At 45.8% G+C, this 24551-nt stretch overlaps 1 pseudogene; it reads left to right on the plus strand.

Annotated features, from left to right (window-relative positions):
• Positions 1-12945: 12945 nt before the first annotated feature.
• The window catches only part of LOC147033955 (uncharacterized), a 21913-nt pseudogene continuing 10307 nt past the window's right edge, over positions 12946-24551 (plus strand).

The following is a 24551-nucleotide window of genomic DNA, read 5'->3' on the forward strand; positions in this document are numbered from 1 at the left end:
CGGAAGGCTTTGCCACAATCTCGTCATCCGGTGAGTTGCCCTGCAAAGGGAAACTGCACAGGAGGTACTCCCACGGAGTGAGTTTTTAGGTTTTTTAAGTGCTTTTGGAATATTTTGCGGAATGAAGGATTTTACGCTGACCGGAGTGCAAATCCTTCCAACAACCTCCGAATAAGTTGTAACCCAATTGCAGGAGGACGTCCACAGACACAGTTGGGCACGAGATATGGATGGCCGTTGGCTCACAACGAGCACCTCCGCCCTTTGACAGGTTTTGTTCTTCATCCTGCTGGGTGTCCATATCATACACCTTCTTCATGAAGAAACTTGATGGGGGAGACGGTTTAGTCACCAACAATTCGACCATGGAACAGGTTACTACAGGTTTACATGGTACCTGTAGCAAGTCACAGATCTAATCTGACCTGACTTGACAATTCCACATGTGTATAAATAAAATTTGAGGTTATTCAGTCACTTGAGCCCTTTGTGACCTGTGACTGACTGTCCCTTTTAGACCCAAGGATGACTCGACAGAAGGCTTCACTAACTGTTCATTGATGACAACGCACAATTGGGATGAGATTTCTGTCCAGACTTGAATACTCACTGTAGACAACACGGGCCCATCTTGGAACTCTGGTGGGTTTGTGGAAGAACATGCTTATGTTAAGGTTTGTCATGCAGGATTTTTGTTAGGCCTAGGTCACATTTGCTCTACGGCGAGGATACGGCGGCCATACGCCCTCTGAATTTACAGAAACGTGCTGCGGCCGCAGAGAAACTGAGGTGGCCTCAGGGAGGCCCTACGCTGTTTGGCTATATTTTACAGGCCATAGGGTCGCCGTGGAATTATAACGTGGAGTTATAACTTTTTTTCATTTCTACGTTTGCCGGAGCAATTCGACAAGCCAAGCTATGACGTAGATGTGTTCCACGTTGACCGTACGTAGGGCGTACGGTGGGCTTGCGTTATTCGTGCGGCTGCCGTAAGCTCTTCTCAATGAAAAATGAATTTTCCCAACCCCCCAAAAATTACGGCAGTCGCACTATTTCCACGGTCGCCGTACGGTGGCCTTGCGGTCTGTGTGACTACCTGTGGGCAACGCAGGGTCGACGCACGGTTCCCCTACGCCCGCCGTGCACCGACGTACGGCCTCCGTGGCAGTCTGCGTCGACCGTGCGTCCACCGTGCGCTACCGCTAGAGATCGGAGTATCGGTGTTTGCCGATACAGTGGTGCCCCCAGAATCCCAATTTAATTCATTCCATGAGGCTGTTCGGATCGCAAAAAGTTCGGATTCCAAAAATATTTTCCCAATAAGAAATAATGGAGCGAATTGATCCGTTCGTGGACCCAAAGAAAACCCACTTTCAAGACACTTTAAACTGAAATTACCCATGTTTAAGGTAAAATAAGATGAGTAAATGACCTTCGGTGGCGGTGTATTGTATGTAAACTGGTACAATCACCACATCCAAAGGTCCACACAGGCTCGTGCTCCGGCCTGGGTTCCGATCGCTCGCGCACTCTGTGAGAGCGCTGCCCCCAGGGCAGCTCATCAACATGATGCCCGCAGAACCACAATCACTTTCATCAAACGCATCGGGCTGAGGTAATCATGGATATTCCAAATTACAACTGGTTTTGCTGTGAAATTCAATCCTTGCCCGACAGTCCGTCACACCATTTGATCGGATTGCTTTTTTTGTTATTAATTAAAACACAAGATGATTAAAAAAAGAAACATCACAAATGAAGGTGAAAACACAAGGTAAGGCAATAAGTCACATTTGGCTCGGTGGCCGGAGGGTCGACAAAATGTACGGGCACTCGCAATTATAAAGCGGCCGCAGTATTTCCACGGTCACACAATGTAGCAGTCACATATAGAGAGCTCGGTGTTGTTGTTGTTGTTGTTCTTCTTCTTCTTCTTCTTCTTCTTCTTCTTCTTCTTCTTCTTCTTCTTCTTCTTCTTCTTCTTCTTCTTCTTCTTCTTCTTCTTCTTCAAATACTGAGCACATGTACACATCCTCACATAGACGGTGCCTTTTGAGTGCGTCTATCATGAACTTTTAAATATATTCGGACATTTGCTTTAAAGTTTCGAAAAGTTGACGTTACTATTTAAAGATTATTCCATTTATCGTATTGTAATTTCGTAAATACATTATTTATTTCGTAAATACACGATATATCGTAAATACGTAAATACATTATGACGGGTTTCGCTATTGACTTAATGAAGGCACGTGACGAAATATCGGAAGTTGTTGTTGTTGTTGTTGTTGTTGTTGTTGTTTTAGCCGACAAAACCTTTAGGTTTTGGACGCTGCTCTTGGACACATTTGTCCTTGTTATTTTTCGGGTAGCCGCACGGCGTATTTATAAATTGTGAAGACCGAAAACATGGGTGTGCCGTACGGTCTTTGATTTGATGTTGTACGGTGACCTTTGGGCGTTCCTGCGGCGGCCATAGAATGTTGAAGGCTGACGCAAGGTGCCCGCAAGGCGATCCAAAGCCGAACGTGCGGCCAGACGGACAGTAACGAATGGGTTAATTTTTTAAATTTTTTTTTACCAGTTGTTTTGTTTCGGCTTGTCGAATTTCTACGGCGAACGTAGAAATGAAAAAAAGTTATAACTCCGCGTTATAATTCCACGGCGACCTTACGACCTGTAAAATATAGCCATCCGGCGTAGGGCCACCCTGAGGCCACCTCAGTTTCTCTGCGGCCGCCGCACGTTTCTGTTAATTCAGAGGGCGTATGGCCGCCGTATTCTCGCCGTAGAGCAAATGTGACTGAGGCCTAAAGTATCGATCGACACACGAGAGATGCTTTCACGAGGACTTCCACCGACGAACTGAATGAGCAAAGCGCGAAGATGTGGCTCGAACAGGTGGGGGTCGAACAGCTATGTTGTGTTCGGTTTTTTAAAATGCATTCGGTTTTTAGGGCAAAATTTTCTCGAAAAAATTGTACGGATTCCAATTTGTTCAAACAATGGGGCGTTCGGATTCTGGGGGCACCACGGTATATTATAGTTATAGTATATTTAGTTATGTATACTGTATATTTTTATTTCAGTAAAAAAATGAACTGGTATATATACCCACTCGTTACCGTCTGTCTGGCCGCACGTTCACCTTTGGGCCCGCTGCGGTCGCCTTGCGGGCACCTTGCGTCTGCCTTGAAAATTCTATGGCCGCCGCAGCGACGCCCGAAGGTCACCGTGCGACATCAAATCAAAGACCGTACGGCACCCCCACGTTTCACCCCTCGGTCTCCACAATTTATAAATACGCCGTGTGGCTACCCGAAAAATAACAACATATGTGACTGCCACATTGTGTGACCGTGGAAATACTGTGGCCACCGTATAATTGCTAGTGGCCGCCGATTTTGGAGACCTCACGACCGCCGTGGCAAATGTGACCTCGGCCTTAACACGGTACTTAAAGTTGATACGGATGGAAGAATGAAGTTTTATGTGATCTTCATTTAAGTTCGGCATCGAGCACATGGACTCTCAAGATGTTTCTGTTGAAAGTTTCTCAGTACAGTACCATTCACTCCCACACAGGCATCGTTTAATTCCCTCCATTGTGGCCATACACTGAGGACACTATGATGAGGGAAAATGCTTATGATATTCAACACCTTTTATTTAGTTAGGTTTTCTCACAGGCTGGTGTGTGTGTGTGTGTGTGTGTGTGTGTGTGTGTGTGTGTGTGTGTGTGTGTGTGTGTGTGTGTGTGTGTGTGTGTGTGTGTGTGTGTGTGTGTGTGTGTGTGTGTGTGTTAGCGTTGCCTCTGGTGGCAGCCGGTATTACAAATCGTCCATCTTCCTCATCATATAATAGAACCTTCTTAAAATCATGATGTGTTTCAATCGATAAAAAAAATTCAAAAATTATGAAGTGAATTTCCGTGTCACAGCACATCATCCACCAAAGGCAGGCCGAGAACAGTACTCCCACCCTCCAAGTGCGAGTGCCCACTCGTTGATTCCAATACTGCATTCCAACAGTGAAGATGGAAACAAAATAATGTCTGAAATACATTTTCTACTGGACATACTACAAATACGGCCCAGAGACAAAACCCGCCGGACGCATTCAGAAACATCCAGAAACAAATTCCCGTCCTGACATGTTCGGAGTCAAGCACCGCCCGAACGCGTCTGGAGCTAAGCTGTCCAGAGAAAACACCGCCTGGATGCTTCCAGAGAAAAACACAGCCCAGACCCATCCAGAGACAAACTCCCGTCCGGACTTGAAGACTGCCCAAACACGTTCAAGAGACAAACACTGCTCAGCCACCTCCGGAGATAAACTCCCGCCCGCAGAAAAACACCACCCCGACACGTCTGGAGACAACTCCCGTCCGGACATAAAAATCGCTCTGACACAAACGGAGACAAACTCCCATCCGAACACATCCGGGGACAAATCCCGTCCAGCCATAACCACCATCCGGATATGTACAGAGACAGAAACAGAGAGAGGGGGGGTGGAGAGTGAGAGAGGTAGGTGTGGGAGGAGGAGGGTGCTGCACTGTATTGGGAGGGGATATGGTAAGGATGGGACAAGGAGAGCGAGGGATGTGGGTAGGGGAGTTAGCAGAGAGAATATCTGTATAAACAAAAACACACACACACACACACACACACAAACACACACACACACACACACACACATCACATACACTGCCATTTATTAGTGTAGATTTGTTTTAGCCTATTAAAAACTATTTTAACAACAACATAACCCCCCCCACCCCCAAACCACTCTCCTTCCGATCCTATATCGTGTTTGCCAATTTGACTACCACCGAGCACATAGCTCAAATGCTGTTAATGCAGTTTCAAATGCCAATTCCATTGTCCATTGTTTCCTAATTCCCTTCTAATTAAAGAAAGTCCACTCAGGCATCCACGTCCTTAGTTGGTGATGTATGTTCAAGTTCTATGATACAAGATGTATCATCAAGATGGATTTATTATTAGTTGGTAATGAATGTACAAGACAGGCAACCATAATGGGTGGGGAGGTTGTTTGAAGGCTTGGAGTGTGGAGAGGATTGATGCTTTAGAGTTGAGAGGGGGTAGGTGAGGACTTGGTTTTGGGAGGTGGACGTTGAGGACTTAGGGGTGTGTGAGAAGAGTGCAGGGCGAGTTGAGGGCTTGAAGTTAAATTTGCATTCTATGGAATTCCCACGGGTCCCTGCTAGTATAACTTAATGATAGGGGATGCAAGTATGCCTGAACCATTTGTGATTTAAGGTTGTAGTCCGGGAGCCAACCGATCAAAATTAAAAAAAAATTGCCCGGTCTGCTATAAAATTTTTGTGTTGATTTTCATAAAGAGACACCCTTTGAGTATATGAAAACCAATGTTGGCAATGGTGAAACTCTTGCGCAACAACCCAGTCAACACTTTTGCGAGCCCCCTCTGATAACACAATGTTGGCAAAAGCGAAGATGTAGGATGGGGGTAGGGGTAATTCATATTGTCCTAAAATCATAACCACTAAACCTATATACACAAATGACCCCTCATATTAAAGAGGAGTTCATTTCCTATATCACAATTGGTGTAGATTTAACCTACCTACAATTGACAAGGTTATATGTCAAACAACAAAAGATTTATGCAACTCAGAAATGCTTGACTATCAATGGGGTCAGGAACAAGAACATACTTTTACATGCCATGGTTTTAAGGAAGATAAAATTAGAAATGGATTAACACAATATTGTGACATGAAACATCCTCTTCAGAGGAAGAGTCACTCTCTGAAACAACTCCACCACATGAACCTCTCTGACGAAGGCATATGCATGTCACTCAGCAAGGCACAGCAGCCTTTTTGCATGAACATCGTTTCAGACATTTGGATAATTTGCACATGCAAGACACCGTTTTGTCTATGTTTGGCTTGGCTGGCTTAGACATGAGAATTGGGACCAGTTTTCCATTGATAAGGGTTCTGCCAAATGTTGTGGCTGGGGGAAGTGCTCGGTCACTGAGATGTGCACGTCTATACAGAAGCAATTGATATAATGCTCTTAAAACAAGGAAGTAAAACGCATCTTCTGTTGCTGGCAGTGACCTAAGGTCTAATTTTGAAGAGACAAACATATGCTGCCTGAGGGTATCCAAACAGCTGAACCCTTTTTGGCCATGCAGAGCAGTCCAGTATACTCTGGCCTCATCAATGACACATTCTGTTGCTGCCATTTCACTATCTCTTCCAAAATCAACAAGGTGGGGAAGGTTTCCTATCAGTCCCAGAGAAACCTGTGCCGCTCTTCTTTTCACAGGAACACAGGCATCATCCCAACTGACTGGAAGAGGGGCCTTGTTGTCCCTCTCTGGAAAGGGAAGGGTGATCGCCAAGACTGCAACAACTACCGAGGGGTGACGCTGCTCTCAGTGCCGGGCAAGGTCTTTGCTCGGATAATTCTTGATAGGGTTCGCCACCATCTGCTTGAGCACCAGCGTCCAGAGCAGTCAGGCTTTACACCAAAGAGGTCAACGATTGACCGTATCCTTGCCCTTCGTGTCCTCACCGAATGCAGACGAGAGTTTCGGCAGGGGCTGCTTGCAGCCTATGTTGATCTCTGTAAAGCGTTCGATTCAGTGAATCGGGATGTCCTCTGGAGGATTCTTGGTCTTCGTGGGGTGCCACCGAAACTGATCGATCTGATGTCTGAACTCTACTCTGGTACTGAGAGTGCTGTGAAGTGTGGTGGTACCATCTCTGACTTATTTCCAGTTGTTACTGGAGTTCGTCAGGGATGTGTACTTGCCCCCACACTTTTCAGCACTTGTATGGACTGGATTTTAGGGAGGATGTCGGAGAGATCAAGTTGCGGTGCATCGTTTGGCAATGTCAAGATCTCGGACCTTGATTTTGCAGATGATGCAGTCATCTTTGCGGAGACTTTAGACATCCTCTTGGGGGCCCTCGAGGTGCTGAATGAGGAGTCGGAGCCGTTGGGATTACGGATTTCTTGGGTCAAAACTAAGATCCAGGCTTTCGGTGACATCTTGGATGCTGCTGTCCTGTCTGTGTCTGTTTGTGGTGAGGATGTTGAGGTCGTGGATAGATTCACTTACCTTGGCAGTGATATTCATGTCTCCGCAGGTTGTGAGCCGGAGGTCAATAGACGTCTGGGTCGGGCCTGGGGAGTCATGGATTCACTGGATCATGGGGTGTGGCGCTGCCGGTACCTGTGCGGGAGGACGAAAGTCCGAGTCTTCAGGTCCTTGGTACTTCCAGTCTTGCTCTATGGGTGCGAGACTTGGACTTTGACCAAGGATCTGAGACAGAGACTTAATTCCTTTGGTACCAGGTCTCTTCGAAGAATCCTTGGCTATCGCTGGTCGGATTTTGTGTCCAACGAGCGGTTGCTGAGAGAGACTCGGATGAGATTTGTTACCTGCATAGTCCGTGAGCGTCAGCTGCGGCTGTATGGACATGTGGCTCGTTTTCCTGATGCTGATCCTGCTCACCAGATTCTCTCAGCGAGGGAGTCTCATGAGTGGAGGAGGCCAGTGGGCCGACCACGTGCCTCATGGTTGCAGCAGGTTGACCATCATCTCAAGGAGATGGGGATGGGCCTGGCATCTGCCTGGGGGATGGCCAGATGGAGGCCCCTGGAGTACCGGCAGAAAGTGGACGCAGCGACGCACTGTTCTGGCACATGCTCCCATACCTGACCTGACCTCTTCTTTTCCCCTTCTGAATGGGTAGCTCACTGTGTCACATCCACACAACACATATGTGCACAGAAGTGTAGCTGCGACATCAAGAGGATTTTCTGGTACTTCTTGCTCAACACTTCTACCAGCTCATGAATAGGTAGGTATTGATTCTGCCGTTGTATCCAGAGTTCTTGCAATGTGTTCAAGCAGCAGAAGTGATATATACACAGCATAATTATGTCTGTATCTGTTGCATGCACAACAGCTCGATGGTGATCAAGATATTCCACACAATATGCAAGATGAGCAATAATCCTTGTGTCTGCCTCTTCATGTTCTTCACAAGGTAAGTCCAGAACTGAACTTGATGCTGATGTGATGGAAAGAGTGTGACCTTTGTTTTCCATCATACCACCAAGAATGATGGTCACTCCATCCGGAATAGCTTCAGGACTCTCACAAAGGGAAGTGCCAATGAAGTTCTGAAGATTTCCTTTATTTCTTGGATTCTTCATGAGTAAATTCCAGTCCGGAATTTCTAGACTCTTGGATGGTGAGAATTGTCTTGCCTGATCTGTCTGGTTTCTCCTCTGCTGCTCATCACCCTTCAAAGTATGGCTATCATCAAAATCATACTGATCACCAATGATGTTGACACAGTTGCACATTTCAGGTTTCAACTGCAGGAGCTTGCGAAGATACAGCTGGGGAAGTTCACCAAATGTTTTCACACCCATTTTTTGGTATTTATTTACAAATGCCATTGTGTCTACCAGATAAACTGTGTATAGGTCACTCTGTGGTAATGATGGCAGCTGTAAAACAACATCCTGCTCAGCTTCAGCAATTAGCACTGCCACGAAATCAGACTTGTTGCCTTTGCGCATTACAAACCCCTGTGCTAAGCGTGGATCAACCTCAAACAGGGATGATGGGTAGTCTGTCCACTCATGGGAAAATGCAATCTGTCTTGTGACTGGGTCGGCATCTCGATAGAAACACAGCACACGTGTAGCTGCAGTCTCATCCTGATAGATCCTGATTAAACTCTGTTGCCTTGATGGGTTTGATTTCTTCTGTGAGGAGAAAGTTACCAGCTTCAGTGGTTCAATCTTAATAGAGACCACCTCTTCTGCTTTCATAATGGCTTCCATGCCCTTAGCTTGAGCATGGACCAAGTCTTTTGAAGCATCCTTCTCACCAGTTGCTCTATTGAGCAGATCCACTTGGTTGTTACACTGGAATGGGTTTATCATCTGCTGGCATATCACTTTCTTGATCTCCTCAACATGCATATGTTCTTCTGTTGCCTGCTTATGTGTTTCTCCATGATGAGTAGATTCCTGTTGGCCTAGATTAGCCATAGACTTTATGTTCTCTGATACAGCTGTGAGAAATGGTGCTGTCTTCACATATTTATCTCGAGCAGCTGGTGCCTGAGATATGCCTTTGAACAGAGATGTCTTCCCTTCATTGTTATATGTCTGCTCCAGGGCCATGTCACTCCAAACACCATTGAATTTTCCTTTGGAAGAGTGAACTGTGAAGTACCCAACCTGGATCCAGCAAACCTTAACCGAACTGTGTTCAATAGAGTAAGAGGATTTTGGGGGTAGGGGTAACTTTGGTTGACAAAAATGTTAATTTTCTCTTTAAAAATTGATAGAACTCACTCAAATTTGCTGTTTTAATTAGCCATGGATACCATGTTCATATCACATTAAGAGAAATTAGTATTCTAATGCAGCATCTGCCTATGATAAGAAAAGTTCTAAAGGCCATCTTCAAAAAACGTTATTTTTAAGGCATTTTTCACAAAATTATGTACTTTTACGAGGTTTACTTCCACAAAGGCAATTTTTTTTGTCATTTTACAATGCACTGATTGAATTCTTACATTTAGTTCACATTTATTTTTAATGAATGTGATTTTTTAATTTTTTTAGAAATTTTATTGACAATTACTGTTTTATCAAATTTTTCAAATCTTCCTCAAACAAAAACGTCCGCCAAAATTTTTCGCAAGAGCTTATGAATTGCCAACATTGGTTTTCATGAACTGCAAACATATATCTAAACATCCTGGGGGTGTAAAATTTTATAGCAGAGGCTGTAAGGTCCAACCCTAAAACAGCCTCGTACACAGGTTGGCTCCCGGACTATTGATATATGCATGGGTTCCTTTGAAAAATATAAAAGCTATTACTCTTACGTTAGCCTTCAAACAGATATTTAATATAAGTGAAAGGAAGCTGAATATGTTTGGGACTGATGAGGGAACTGAATACTATAACAGAATATTTCAATTTTTTTCTTAAAGATTACATACATACATGGGAGCATGCACAACACCACATTGCTGCATCCATTTTCCGCTGGTGCTCCAGGGGCCTCCGTCTGGCCATCTCCCAGACAGATGCCTGGCCCATTCCTATCTGTACGGGATAGGACATTCCAAACACCCACCGAAGGGACCACCTAAGGTTGATCCAAGGAGACCGCCATCTGATGGACGACACTTCAGCACCACCGCCACACACGATTTAGTGTATTTTTCGGAGTGAAGAGTTTTACGGTGGCGGAGTGCAAATCCTGCTACCAATGTCCTAGGAAAGTGGATGAGGACCTCCTCCACTGCAGGAGGACGTCTGCAGCTGCAGTTGGGCACCAAATATGGATGGCTGTTGGCTCACAAGGAGCTCCTCCGCCCTTTGACAGGTTTTGTTTTTAGTCCTACTTGGTGTCGATATCCATACACTCTCCTCACCAGGAGGACATGGTGGGGCAAGCTGGTTTCGTCGCCAACACTCGACCATAGAACAGGTTAGTACAGGTTTTACATGATACCTCTATCAAGTCACAGATCGGATCTGGCCTGCTCTGACAATCACACACAAATGAATCATGACTATACATATAAAGGTAACAGTAACGTGTTATACAGCACTTTTGATGAAGGAAAAGCCGTCATTGAGTATTTTAATTGCACTTTCAAAGAGACAATAAGAATCCACTCAACTCGGTCATCAAAAATGGTTGTCTTTTATTCCAGATATGGTAGGTAATTGCAATAATACAATTCATTACTCAACAAAGTCAAAAACATCAAAAACATTTATAAAACCAGAGTATGCAAAAGAGACAAATCTGAGAAAACCTAAATTTAAAGTCGGTGATATTGTTAGAATTTTCAGATGGAAATCTCATTTTACTAAAGGTTATATTCAAAGATGGAGAAGTGAGCTTTTTGGGGCTGTTGATATTTTAGACACTGTTCCTCGGACTTATGAATTGCATGATTTGAGAGGAGAAAAGATTTTAGGTTCATTTTATTCACAGGACTTATAAAGGACAACATTCACAATCATATAAGAAAATGAAGCCCATCCCACCGCCAAGCCAAGACCACAGCAGATGAAGCCCTTAAAGGTAATAGTGTTGCGGGCCAGGTATCGGCGACGAGCTCGACCGCTAGATGGAGCTGCAGAGTCGACTCCACCGAACACCTGGAATTTAGATCGTACCTTTTTGAAAAACTCTGACAAGTATGGGTCCCTTACCTGACCGTGAATCGTCAATAATTACACCACATGGTACAGGGTTATTTGCCAATCTTCAAAATACCTAGCGCTCCATGTGGCGAGTTTACCGAGTATTCACACCCTCGACGGCGCTCGTACAGAACGCGCCGCGAGCATGCTCGAACCATGTGCGACCCGAGCGGATGATCACCGATATCCGTCGGTCCGAATGTCCCCTTACGGCGGCAACAATGGCCTTGCTAATTCTCCAACACGTGTCACGTTAAGCCAATGGAAGGAAACACAGCAACGAACTGATACATTTAATAAAAGATATTTATTTATAATGGGGCAGGAGAGCACGCAAGAAGGCAGAGTTAACCGAATATAGAGATGCAAGGCAATTTATGTACAAGGCACTTAACAGTTGCAACTTAATTGACTGGCGCCACAAACACACACACACCCAAAATAAACCGTGGCCACAGCCTTTATTGAGGCCTCGAGCTTGGAATGAAAAGTGAGCTGAAGACCAGAGCCTGCACTCGGACATGTCCACCTCGTGTGGTTTTGGCGAGCCGATTCGAACCAGGCACCAGCGAGAGGCGAGCTGAATCCAGACACCAGCGAGCCGCGAGTGGCCTCCCGAGCTCCGCGCAGCACTCATGCCGACAACCAAACTTCTCCTCTGTATCCCGAACCGTCGAGAATGCAGGAGGTTTCTTGGCCACTTCCCCAAGTCTTTGAGTTGAATGGCAAAGCGAAGGCTGATAACTCCACACTTGCTCCAACTGCCTGTGAGAATGACCACAACCTTGCTGGCTCGATTGTCATCAACTATCTCCAAAACTCTCTAGTTCCCTGACTGATACACGGCGCGCAACCCTTGTGGTTCTTTTGGAGGTAAAATCTCTCAAGCTCAAGTTCTCGTGGTCCGATTGTGTCCCACCCTCATTCACCCTGGCTCGGGGGTGGGGGGGGGACACCTCCGCTCTCCCCGCTCTCCCTCACTGGACAGTTTTGGCGCGCAGAATCGCCCGTCGCCCTGTCACTGGCCAAAATGCGCAAGTCCGTCGATTGGCCCGGGGGCGTGGTGACGTCACATGGACCGCCTTCCTCACCGTCGCGAGGCTCCTCCTTGAACTCCGCCCACCAAACAGGCAGAGGAACATTATTCTGCGTGGGCTCCGCTCACGTGCGTGCTGACACTCACGTAGACAATGGCGTCGGTGGGAGGAAGTGAGGTGAAAGCATGTTGTTGTAGTTGATGATGGTATAAAAATAAAAGAAAACCCTGACTATTAAAATAACTTCACAGCGCATGAACATTTAATTACCCATTAGACACAGGATGGGGAGCTATCTATCCACATTTACTTCTCGAAATAACTGAGCCATAGGACCTGTATGTCGAGTGCTCATGGCTTCCAGATTCGCAACACTAACCCCTCCCCTTTTTACAGACTCGTCCCGAGTCGTCAAATTTGCATGTGACCAGCATGTGTAAGTTCTCCCCTAGTACATTTTAACTACGGATCCCTGAGTGCGACATTTTTTTTCATACATGTCCCGAAAATAAATAACCTAATGCACTGCGTAACTAACTAACAGACTCACTCGGACAACTTAACTAAATTGCCGGCGCTACGACAGACATGCAGGTGGGTCAAATAACTTATTTACAACCCTTACTTATCTATTTACACTAACCATGGCCCAGGACCTGTGTTCTGTGGGAAAGAAGGCACGGCAATGTCAACAGTTTGTGTGTGGGTGAGTGCTCCGCAGCTGAAGTTCAGTCGTCCTCAGGGCCTGCTCTAAAGGTCCCCCTTGAGTGCTCCTTTCAGTGAACCTTTTTCTCTCTTCCTTTCATACCCCAAGCTGCTGGAGGCAACTCACCCGGACATGGCATGCCAAGTGCCGTCCCACAGGCCATTTGAAGAGGTAGCCAGGCTGCCCAATGCAGTCTCTGGCTCAAGGAAATGAATGGGGATTAATGGAGCAACAAACAGTGCACGGGCTGCACCAATGCAGTCCCTGTGTGTGGCTGCCTGCAGGGCAGTCCTTGCAAAACACTGGATGATCCTGGTGCACATGGTTGAGTTGGTGACACAGGGGCAAATGCAAGAAGGGTAGCAGGCATGGGGTTATGCAAAAGCAGGCAAATCAAGGCATGGCAAGGCAGATGCGGAACAGGCAATACAGCACAACAGGCCGGCAGGTGAAGCTGGCCGGCCTCTGGTCTCGTTCCGTGTGGGTCTGGGGGGAGTGCGGTGGTGCCGGCCGCTCTGAACACGGGCTCAGACCAACCCTACTGTCTCCCCCCAACCTATCACCTTTGCCTGTCTCTGTCCATACCAACTCCCTTAATTTGCAACACAAAACAACCAAATTTAGCCCCCTTTTTTATTTTTATTTTTATTTTTTTCCTTGTAATTTCGTCTCCCTAACCCGCTTTCTGTCTTTGTCTGGCTAACCTATCCTGGCCATCTACTCCCAACGCCTAAGTTCCCTTTTCTTTTTCTTTTTGGAGGGGAATAGGGAAGAGACTGGCGTCCTGTCTCGAGGCCCAATGAAGCCTCCGAATGGCTTCCTACAGATTTCAGCCATCTCCCAATGTGGGTCCAGTGGCCTGCAGAGAGCGAAGGGATGGATGGTGCAAAGGGGTACATTTCCGAACTATCCTAGCACTTATTAACTTTAAAATACCCCAGGGCTTTTCAAAACACCTGACTTTTTAAACTATTGGTTCTAACAACCATGATTCCCGTCGCCTGTGTTGGTGTCCATAAAAAATTTGGGCCTAGCCCTCAAATTTTCTTCTGTGCCCTTGCACAATTTCATGGCGGGGCAGCGTGGCTCACTTGGGAGGGATTCCCCCTCTGCCGAACTCTAACTATGGCACCTCCGGGCCCTGAAGCTGTCTTCCAGCTGCCTGCTCCCTATGAGCGCGGGGGATTGCCCTTCCTGGCATTGCCCCCCTTCCATGCCCACATGGCACCTCTGGTGCTCCGGGTCTCGGTCCACGGGTCGCCCGTGCCCAGTACACTATCCCGGTCCCTTGGACCCTTGGCCTACTCTGGCCGACTACTCTGGTGCCCGGGGTGCCCACTACTCGGTACTCACCTTCCCAAGCCACGCTCCCAGCTGGTCAATTTTACTCTTGCACCCGTCCAAATGGGTATCGTGCCTTCACTCAACACCAACAACAAAACAACATCCTTTTGTAAATTTAACTAACCCAATAACTAACATTAAACTGACCCCGGGGTCACTTGGGGTGGGAATCACTCCTCCCCTCACTCATTCATTTGCACCATGCATACCACATTTGCTCCAGTCACACTCTTGGGCCAGCTGACACACACTCACTCATTGTATTCCTTTCTCTTTTTCTTCAATTCACTCACATCATTCCATTCCGCTCACTAAATCCCCTCACTAACTCGTGCTCCCTCGTCGTCCCTTTTAATCTACGTAGCTCTGCTACGGCCCCACTACACATTCCATGTCCGTCCATGTCTCCCACACCCCCCCTAAAAAATCAATTCTCTAAATCTATCCTAAATCCCTCCAACTAACCCATTCTACAGGCTCCATGAGGAACAACTCCTGTCCCCATGAAGCCGGTCTAACTAACGCTAACCCATCCCACTAACTAGTGCTTCCTTTGCCCAATCACTGGGCTGCGTACTTGGAGCGAGGCTTTTTTTTTCTTTTTTCACCGCCATGGTGGCATTCGACGGCTCACTCGCTCGTTCCTTTGGGCGATATCAACGTCCCCTCCGATTGCCGATAACCGAGGCCTTGTCGTCACCCTGCCAATCACAACGAGCACTCGGGGAATTCCCGAGTTTCCCCGGCATTCGTGCCGTGAGATCCCCGGTGACGTCACTCGCACACCGAACCTGCGCAGCTTGCCGTGCAGATTAGCACGTGCGCATCATCCCAGAAACCCGCTCCGCGCGTTCCGCGAACAGAACATGCGGTATGCAGAACGTGATGCCCCGCACATGCTCCCACGTGGGATCCTGCGTGTTCCAAATTCCAACAACACTCGCCGCCATTTTAGCCATCGGCGAGGCCTTGTTGAATCCCACGCGGAGCGTTTCTGCACCGGATTCCCTGCATGAAGACGCGTGCGCGAGGGCCGTAAGCTAAATGCTGAACGGGCCTCGCACGCTACATCCTGCGATGCCGGCGCGGTTGCCACAATAACTTTATACGGCGCAAATGGCTCGCCACACCCGTCTCCCATCTGAATCCATCCGCGTTTCAATACTGAATTTGTCCGCGTTTCATACTCACCTTCTGGCACACTCGCACCACTCACTCTCTTAACCACACACACTGGGACATTCATATCGGGGATTCGTGCTACCACAAGCAATCCCGGGGTTTTCCTACCCCCCAAGCTCCACGTGTACCCGTTCACAACACTCATCCGCTCTACCTTGTTCGGCCCGATCGAACGCACCTCGTCGCAATCTGCTTCAAGGGAGCATAGCGTCTCCCTTTGTTCCTTAAGGAGGCCATCCTGCTGCTCACACAGGGTCACGAGACATTCTCCAAGCTCAACCCCCATTTGTCCCCTCCTAACTCTACCTGTGTGTGCTCGTCTTTTTCCTCATCCAATTCGTTCCCCTCTTTTGATGTCTGCGTCTCCGTCACCTGATCTGTCTCTCGTATCTCTGTTATTCCTTTTGAATCCTGCCTTTCTCCTTGTGTCTCTGTTAATTTCCCCATCTCCGTCACCTCTTTTGGTTCTTCCGTCGTCCCCTCGTGTCTCGCCCTAACACGTCTCGGTCTCCCCAATTACCGTGACGGCGTCTCTCGTCACCCTGACCTCACCCGTGTCCATTGTGGGCGTGACACAATTTGCACTCCCTCCTGTCGGTTCGGTCGTTCCACGACGTGGTGCCGCCATGATGCCTCTTACGCCCATCCTCATTGCCATTTGCCCTGCCTGGAGGTTCAACCCCATGCTCTACATCTCACCCCACTGTGTTTGCATATCGCTCCTCATCTCATCCATTTTGTTTTCCAACCGTTTTTCCATTCTTTGCGCATTTTGATTCATTTCATTCTTCATGTCATCCATTTTCTGTGTCAAAATTTCCAACAGCTGGCCCATTTCAAATGACGGAAGCGATCCGCCATGATGGTGTGCGGAAACGGCTGGGATGGTCGTATAAAAATAAAAGAAAACCCTTACTATTAAAATAACTTCGCAGCGCATGAACATTTAATTACCCATTCGATATGGGATGGGGAGCTATCTATCCACATTTACTTATCGAAATAACTGAGCTAAAGAACCTGTATGTTGAGTGCTCATGGCTTCCAGATTCACAACAATAGGTTGGTACTTCACACTTCTTTTTTGGATACTGCTGTGAGCACTCAAGGTCCAAGCTCAGGATAGTATAACAGGAGAAATCTGCTGAGAGTTGGTTATTATAACCTAAAACTATGCCCCAACCCTAACCCTCACATACCAAACCCAACCCTAATCCATATCCATATCCAAACCCAAGCCTAACCCTAACACTCACATTCAAATGCAAACACAACCCTTTTCAGCACTTGCATAGACTGGATTACAGAGAGGATGTTGGAGAGATCTATCTGCTGTGCATCATTTTGGAATGTCAAGATCTTTGATCTTGATTTCACAGATGATGGAGTAGTCATATTTGCGGAAACTCAGACCATCCTTGGGGACCTTCAAGACTTGCTTGGCGCTCTCTGGTTGGACATTGTGTCTAACGAGCATTTGCTGAGAGAGACCCAGATGAGATTTGTTTCAATGACATCTTGGATGCAGCTATCCTGCCTGTACTTGTCTGTGGAGAGGATGTTGAGGTCATGGAGAAGTTCAATTGCCTTGGCTGTGACATTCGTGTGTCCACATGTTACGAGCCCAAAGTCAATAGACATTTAATTCAGGCCTGGGGAGTCAATGGATTCACTGGAACATGGGGTGTTGTGCTGTCGGTATTTTTGCAGGAGGACAAAAGTCAGAGTCTTTAAGTCCTTCGTGCTTCTATTCTTGCTCTACGGTTATGAGACCTGGACTCTGACAAAGGATCTGAGACAAAGACTTAACTCCTTCGACATAAGGTCACTTCGTTGAATACTTGCCTCTCACTGGTTGGTCATTGTGTCTTAAGAGCATTTGCTGAGAGAGACCCAGATGAGATTTGTTACTTGTATAGTCCATGAGCATCTTTAAGTCCTTGGTGCTCCCTGCGCTGAGGCTGCATGGACATGTGGCTTGTTTTCCTGACACTGATCCTGCTCACCAGATTCTCTCGGTGGGGGAGACTTGTGAGTGGAGGAGGCCAAAGAGTCGACCATGTGCCTTGTGGTTGCAGCAGGTTGAGCGATTATCTTGAGGAGATAGGGATGGCCGGGCATCTGCCTGGGGGATGTCCAGACAGAGGCCCTTGGAGTACCGGCAGAAAATGGATGTGGCAACACACTGCTCCGCGTATGCTCTCATACCTGATGGGACCTGCGGGCTACAGCCACCCTCCATATCCCAGCAGACATCCATTTTCAAAGCATGGAAAGAGAGGTTCAACATCCTGTGGTGGGCATCCTTGGGACCTCGTTTATTGGGGAGGTCGATGGTGTGGGCTGCCAGTCCAAGAGGAGAGGGTATTAAATGTTGGTCAATTTGTTTGTCTGTCTGTCACACATAATGTGCCAATGTAGACAACAATTGCGACACGTATTTTTTCCAATGGAGTACCTCTATAAAGTATGTACAGTGAGAATGCAAGTGTATCGAAAAGTATGCACAGTACAATTAGAATGTGAGTACATGTATAAATACATACAAACAGCACACAAAACAAGTCCCGGCAAACTCAGTCCTTCATTGCTCTTTCGAGTTTCCCCTTTTGTTTTCCTTGTGTCCGTTTGTGTGGAAGGATTTCAAATATATATGCATGTACATATTAATTGTCTAAATCACTGTGGATAGTAAATTTTAATGACGTAGAATATATTGTATTTCAACTTTGTCTTTTGTATGTCACCAATTTTTTTGGTGCCTTCTTCTCTATTTCGTTACTGCATGAGTTTGTTGAGTCAATCACCTCGACAGAATAATTTGTTTGCGATGTTGCTCTTGATAATTGAAATTGATTGAGCAACTGCATTGCTCTTGCAATGCCTGGTGTTGGCTTAATGGCCAGATTGGTGGGCTTGGGATCCGAGGGTCCTGATTTCAAATCCTGCTTTTTCTGTTGAATTAATACTAGGTGGGGTTGACTTAGCCTGTTATCCTTCTAAGGTTGACAAAATGAGTACCAACTTGCTGGTATCCTGTGTTGGAGTGATGACCTATCCAGGATTGTACCCAATAGCCAAGGAGACTGCTTTGGCAGCACCAATGCTCTGCACAGAGTATGGTCCCAAAGGCTGGATGGACTGTTCTTGCAACAAGGTTGCTGCAAAGCCTGTCCTTAAGACTGAGCTTGCAACAGTAGATATCGTATCTGGTGGAAACAACTGATTCAGGTGAAATTTTTATTCAAATGTAAAATCTTTTCATTCCTTTGAATGTAATGTTCACTGAAAAAAATTGATTCTCTAATAATGGAATCTTGAAGACAATTGAAGTAGGCATAAAATTGTGCCTTGCGGTTGTCTGCAATTTCTCAATTTCAACAAGCTTGCCAGCATTTCTAATCTGATGGAATAGCGTATTTATTATGTCAGAATAATCCTATTTTTGCACACAGATGTTATGGATATGTCAGTCCTGTTATAAATACTGGGGGATACAACAAAAGTGAGATGCAAAAGGGCTTGAGAGCAATAGCACCTGCTTTGCAATCCCCTTCCCAGAACTCCTGCATATTTTACATCATGACCAGAAGTACAGTAAGAAGAAAAGAAAAAAAATCACAAATGCATGGAAATAGCAGTAGGTACAAAGCCATCAAAAATAAAACAAGCAAGACATTTGTGAAAGTAGGGGAAATCACAGGGGAGTGGGTGTATTGGATGCATTGGGACACCTCTCAAACAGCTGTTCATTCGCACTTCGTATCATTGGCCTCGTGTAGGTGCTAAAGGAGTGGACCCAATGTATATCCAAATTTCCACTCTTGTGAAGAAGAAGAAGAGGAAGTTGAAGAGGAAGTAGAAGGAACAGTGGGATATTCATTATTTATTTCAGACTGTTTTATTAATTTTTTTCAATGCAAGGAAATTTAAAGAAATACAAAGAAATCAGACACAGGTGGAGGATATTCAGCCCATCATGCCTGCACCACATCAACGCCGCACTAATTTATCAACACAAGATCCAAAGAAGAAAATGCAAATATATATATATATATATATATATATATATATATATATATATATATATATATATATATATATATATATATATGTTTTTATTTAATTGTGTTTTTGTGGTGTTTTTAAAAAAATTTAGTTTTTGTATTTTTTTTCTCCTCAGGGGAGGGGGCATGGGCTTAGTTTAAAAAAACACACAACATCAACCACACAACACCCCTTGGCGAGACCCCCGCCAACAGCACTCCGTACACATGCACACAATCACTCATCAATGCTCAAGCTACCAAAAAGTCCTGTCAACACCCTTATACCCCTCTATCTCCATAACTTCTAGGTACCTACTGTATCTAATTCTAATTTAAACTTATCTACTGTTTCAGCTGCCACCACCTTTCCAGGTAGGCCATTCCATGCATTAACTACTCTCTGAGTAAAAGTCCCCTGCTTTGCTACTGTCTTAACTCTACTCTTCTTTACTCTAAGGCTATGGCCCCTGGTCCGATCACTGTCTACTCTGTTGAATAATTCGTCTGCACTTATTTTTTTCAATACCTTTCATTATCCTAAACATCTCCAACATATCTCCTCATAACCGCCTCCTTTCTAGTGTATAAAGCCCTGTCTCCTTCAGCCACTCCTCATAGCTGAGTCGAGCTAGGACTGGAATAAATCGAGTAGCCCTGCACTGAACATCTCCATGTCATCTATTTCCTTCCTGAATTGTGGTGACCAAAACTGCAAACAATATTCTAGATGTGGCCCTCACTAAATTCCTGCACAATGTAAACACCACCTCTTTTGATTTATAAATGATCACCCTCCGAATACAACCTAAAACCCTATTTGCTTTACTTATAGCTGCCTGGCATTGTGCTACCTACTTACCTCCCCTATCTATTACCACCCCCAGATCCTTCTCCTGTGTGACACGTTCCAAAAATACCTCTTGCATCCTGTAATCTCTGTTTTCATTGTTCTTCCCCATGCCCAACACCTTACACTTGCTCAGGTTAAATTACATCGGCCAATCTTTTGCCCAATCTGTGCGAGTGTCAATACTTTCCTGAATCTGATCACCTCCCCCTCTGCCATCCACCTCACCTCCAAGCTTTGTGTCATTTGCAAACTTGGAAAGCCTACTCTTCACCCCACTATCCAAATCATTGATGTAAATAATGAATAGTAATGGTCTGAGTAATGATCCCTGAGGTACCCCGCTACTTACATCCTCCCAGCAAGACATGCTCCCACTCACAGCCACTCTTTGATTCCTATCACTAAGCCAGGTTTCAATCAAATTACCTACCTGACCAGCCACTCGACAAGCCCTCACCTTGGCTAACAACCTCCGATGTGGTCCCTTATCAAATGCCTTCTTAAAGTCTCGATTTACTATGTCCACTGCCTTTTCCTCATCCACCCAATCACACACTGCTTCATAGAACTCCAAAATATTTGTAAGACAGGAACTACCTTTGCTAAACCCATGCTGACTACCTTTAATTAGTTTGTATTTATTTAAATGGTTCCACATCTGGTCCTTAATGTCTCCAGCACCTTCCCCACAACTGAAGTCAAACTAACAGGTCTATAGTTTCCCAATTCTTCTCTGGATCCTTTCTTAAATAATGGTGTTACATTTGCTACTCTCCAATCATCAGGTACATATCCTGACTCCAGTGAGCGATTGAAAATATCCGTTAACAACTCGCTTACCTGCTCAACCACCTCCATCAATGCTCTCGGGTGCATATTATCTGGACCTGGAGCTTTATCTACTCTTAGATTTCCCAGCTGCTCCTTTACTTCCTCCACTCCAACCTGGATCTTCTGTAAAAGCCCTTCCTCACCTCCTCGATAGACACTCAGCTATTGGCAATTCTCCTCACTGTTCTTTTGTAAAATTGAAGAAAAATACATGTTGAATAAGCCTGCCATCTCACTTTCATCACTAACCACTCTCCAGGTGCTATTCCTCAATGGGCTCACACGAACCTGTTGTTTTCCCTTGATATACTTAAAGAAAGCCTTGCTGTAATACTTAATATTCTTAGCCTTGTCCTTCTCATACTCTCTTTTGGCTTGCCAAGTTATTTTCTTAAGCCAACACCAGCCTTATTATATACTATTATATTAAATGATTTTACCTTGGATTTTATAACTTGTAAATATGCTTGAGCTATGGTTTCTCAGAGGATTTCCAGTATGGCTTTTTCACAAGGATGGACTTTTGGGTTGGACGGTGGCAGTTTCATAAAATAATTGACTCAGAATCCAAAGGTCTCAGATGTCTTTTCGTCTATGCTAAATTACTGCCCCCGACATGATCCAAATTGACAGATAAGGAGTTGTAAGTGTGCAACCATGTGCCAGGAACGACCAAGCAGTTGTGCCCTTTCCAGACGCTCAACCAGCTTAATCTGTGGTACTGGTTTCGATATAGCTGCCGCCCTTTGGGCCAATGACCAACAGCTGTAGTTTATACAAGTCAAAGCCCAATTTGACACCCGGAACATTCCCGAGTTGATGTGGTTCACATACATTGTTGGCTCCTCGTCACCAGATTATTTGATAAAAGTGAGAGATATCTTACTACAACCTCCAACAAACAACCCGTACATGATTTTGAAGACAGGGCTCATCTGAGCATCGCCGCTTTCAACAACTTCTTACTACTGAGGAGTTAGGAGATTGAAGACCCACACAATTACTGCATCATATCAAACAGCGTCTCGGTGACCGCCATGCCAGCTTCGACCAGTCGCTCCATCGTGAGTTATTCTTGCAAAGTTTACCACAAAACAGCCGCATCATGCTTGCAGATGATGCAGAGCTGGCATAAACCACTGCTATGGATTTTGCTGATCATCTCATTGGCACCATGACACCGACCGAGACTAATGTGACACCTCCACCACAGCACATCACATAGTTTCAATCTGAAATGGCAGACCTTAAGAAGCTCGTCCTGGAGCTCCATGCTGCAACATCAGTCGTGCCCATCTTTGTGTACTCCTTGTAGGGAAGAAACATCCTACCTCGAGGTACCATTTGAGTTCACCTTCTGTGAACAATCCAGATTGGTGTCGGTATGATGTGACCTTTGATGTGAGCACTTATCAGTGTAGAGCACGGTGCTCATACCGGCTGCAGAGAAATGACGAGGCCCACAACTAATGAAATGTAGTGGGAAGATAAAAAATTTTTTTTATGAAACAGCATTTCACCTCAACACTATTTTAAAACTGAGGATAAATTTAAAGTAAAACATATTTTAAACTGGAAGGGCACTCGGTAGAATGCATAACTCCGCCAAGCTGATTAGTTTACGTTTTGTATCCCAATGATCGGCCGGATCTGGAATCGGACCTGAGCTAAAATTTAATCGGCTTGTTCTTATCACCTTACCAATTCATCCACCAAGTTTCGTCTGAATTCGTCTCCAACTTTTTGAGATATCGTGCTATATATCGTTTTATCCCAAACACTCAATGGTGAAAAATCACTTCAAAATTTCTCTTATCTCGATCCGGATTCGGATCTTCACCAAGATTGAAATGGTTCTTCCTTGTTACATACCAAACCTGCCCACCAAGCTTCGTCCCAATCCGTTGACAACTTTTTGAGATATCGTACAATATGTCGTTTTAGTCCTATCTCTCAATGCTGAAGAATCGCTTAAAAAATTCTCGGATCTGGATCCACATTCAGATCTTCACCAAAGTAGAATCATTTCGTCCTTGTCACATGCCCAAGCTCGAACCCAAATTCTGTGTGAATCCGTCCACAACTTTTTGAGATTTTTTTTTTCACAAACAGACAGGAGTGAAAACATAACCTCCATCCATCTTTGGTGGGGAGAGGTAATTATCAGTTAGACCTGAATAAAGTGATATATCGAATTGGAAAAGTGATTTTGACAGAACGTTAAGATAAATTTATCAAAAACTGGACAGGGAAAGTCGAATTGCCAGCCTTACATAGCATATGTGACCCAATGTGCCACTTTCCTGGCTCTGTTACCTTTGAGTCCACAAGGGAGTATATAATGAGTTTTATGTATAAATAAATGTATTGTATGTTTTTTTCTTTACCCCCTGGAGTTTAGGCCCTGGACAAATGCCCCATTGGTCCTTTCCTAAATCCGGCCCTGTGTTTATGTCCTGATGGGGGGTTTGTCTCCGAAAATGTCGGGATGGTATTTGTCTCTGGACGTGTCAGGGTGGGATTTGTCTCCAGACACGTCGGGCGGTGTTTGTCTCCGGACACGATGGGGCAGTGTTTGTCTCTGGATGCATCAGTGCGTTATTTGTCTCCAGATGCGTTGGGATGATGTTTGTCTCAGGATGAATTGGGGCAGTGTTTGTCTCAGGACGCGTTGGGGTGGTGTTTGTCTCCGGATGTGTCGGGGTGGTGTTTATCTCCGGAGGCGTCGGGGCGACTTTTGACTCCAGATGCATCAGGGTGGTGTTTGTCTCTGGACGCATCGGGGCGGTGTTTGTCTCCGGACACGATGGGGCAGTGTTTATCTCTGGATGCATCAGTGCGTTATTTGTCTCCAGATGCGTTGGGATGATGTTTGTCTCAGGATGAATTGGGGCAGTGTTTGTCTCAGGACGCGTTGGGGTGGTGTTTGTCTCCGGATGTGTCGGGGTGGTGTTTATCTCCGGAGGCGTCGGGGCGACTTTTGACTCCAGATGCATCAGGGTGGTGTTTGTCTCTGGACGCATCGGGGCGGTGTTTGTCTCCGGACACGATGGGGCAGTGTTTGTCTCTGGATGCATCAGTGCGTTATTTGTCTCCAGATGCGTTGGGATGATGTTTGTCTCAGGATGAATTGGGGCAGTGTTTGTCTCAGGACGCGTTGGGGTGGTGTTTGTCTCCGGATGTGTTGGGGTGGTGTTTATCTCCGGAGGCGTCGGGGCGACTTTTGACTCCAGATGCATCAGGGTGGTGTTTGTCTCTGGATGCGTCAGGGTGGTATTTGTCTCAGAA

This window comes from Eptatretus burgeri, chromosome 1, assembly GCF_056783735.1.
Source record: "Eptatretus burgeri isolate ZD-2024b chromosome 1, Ebu_testis_v1, whole genome shotgun sequence".
NCBI lineage: Eukaryota > Metazoa > Chordata > Myxini > Myxiniformes > Myxinidae > Eptatretus > Eptatretus burgeri.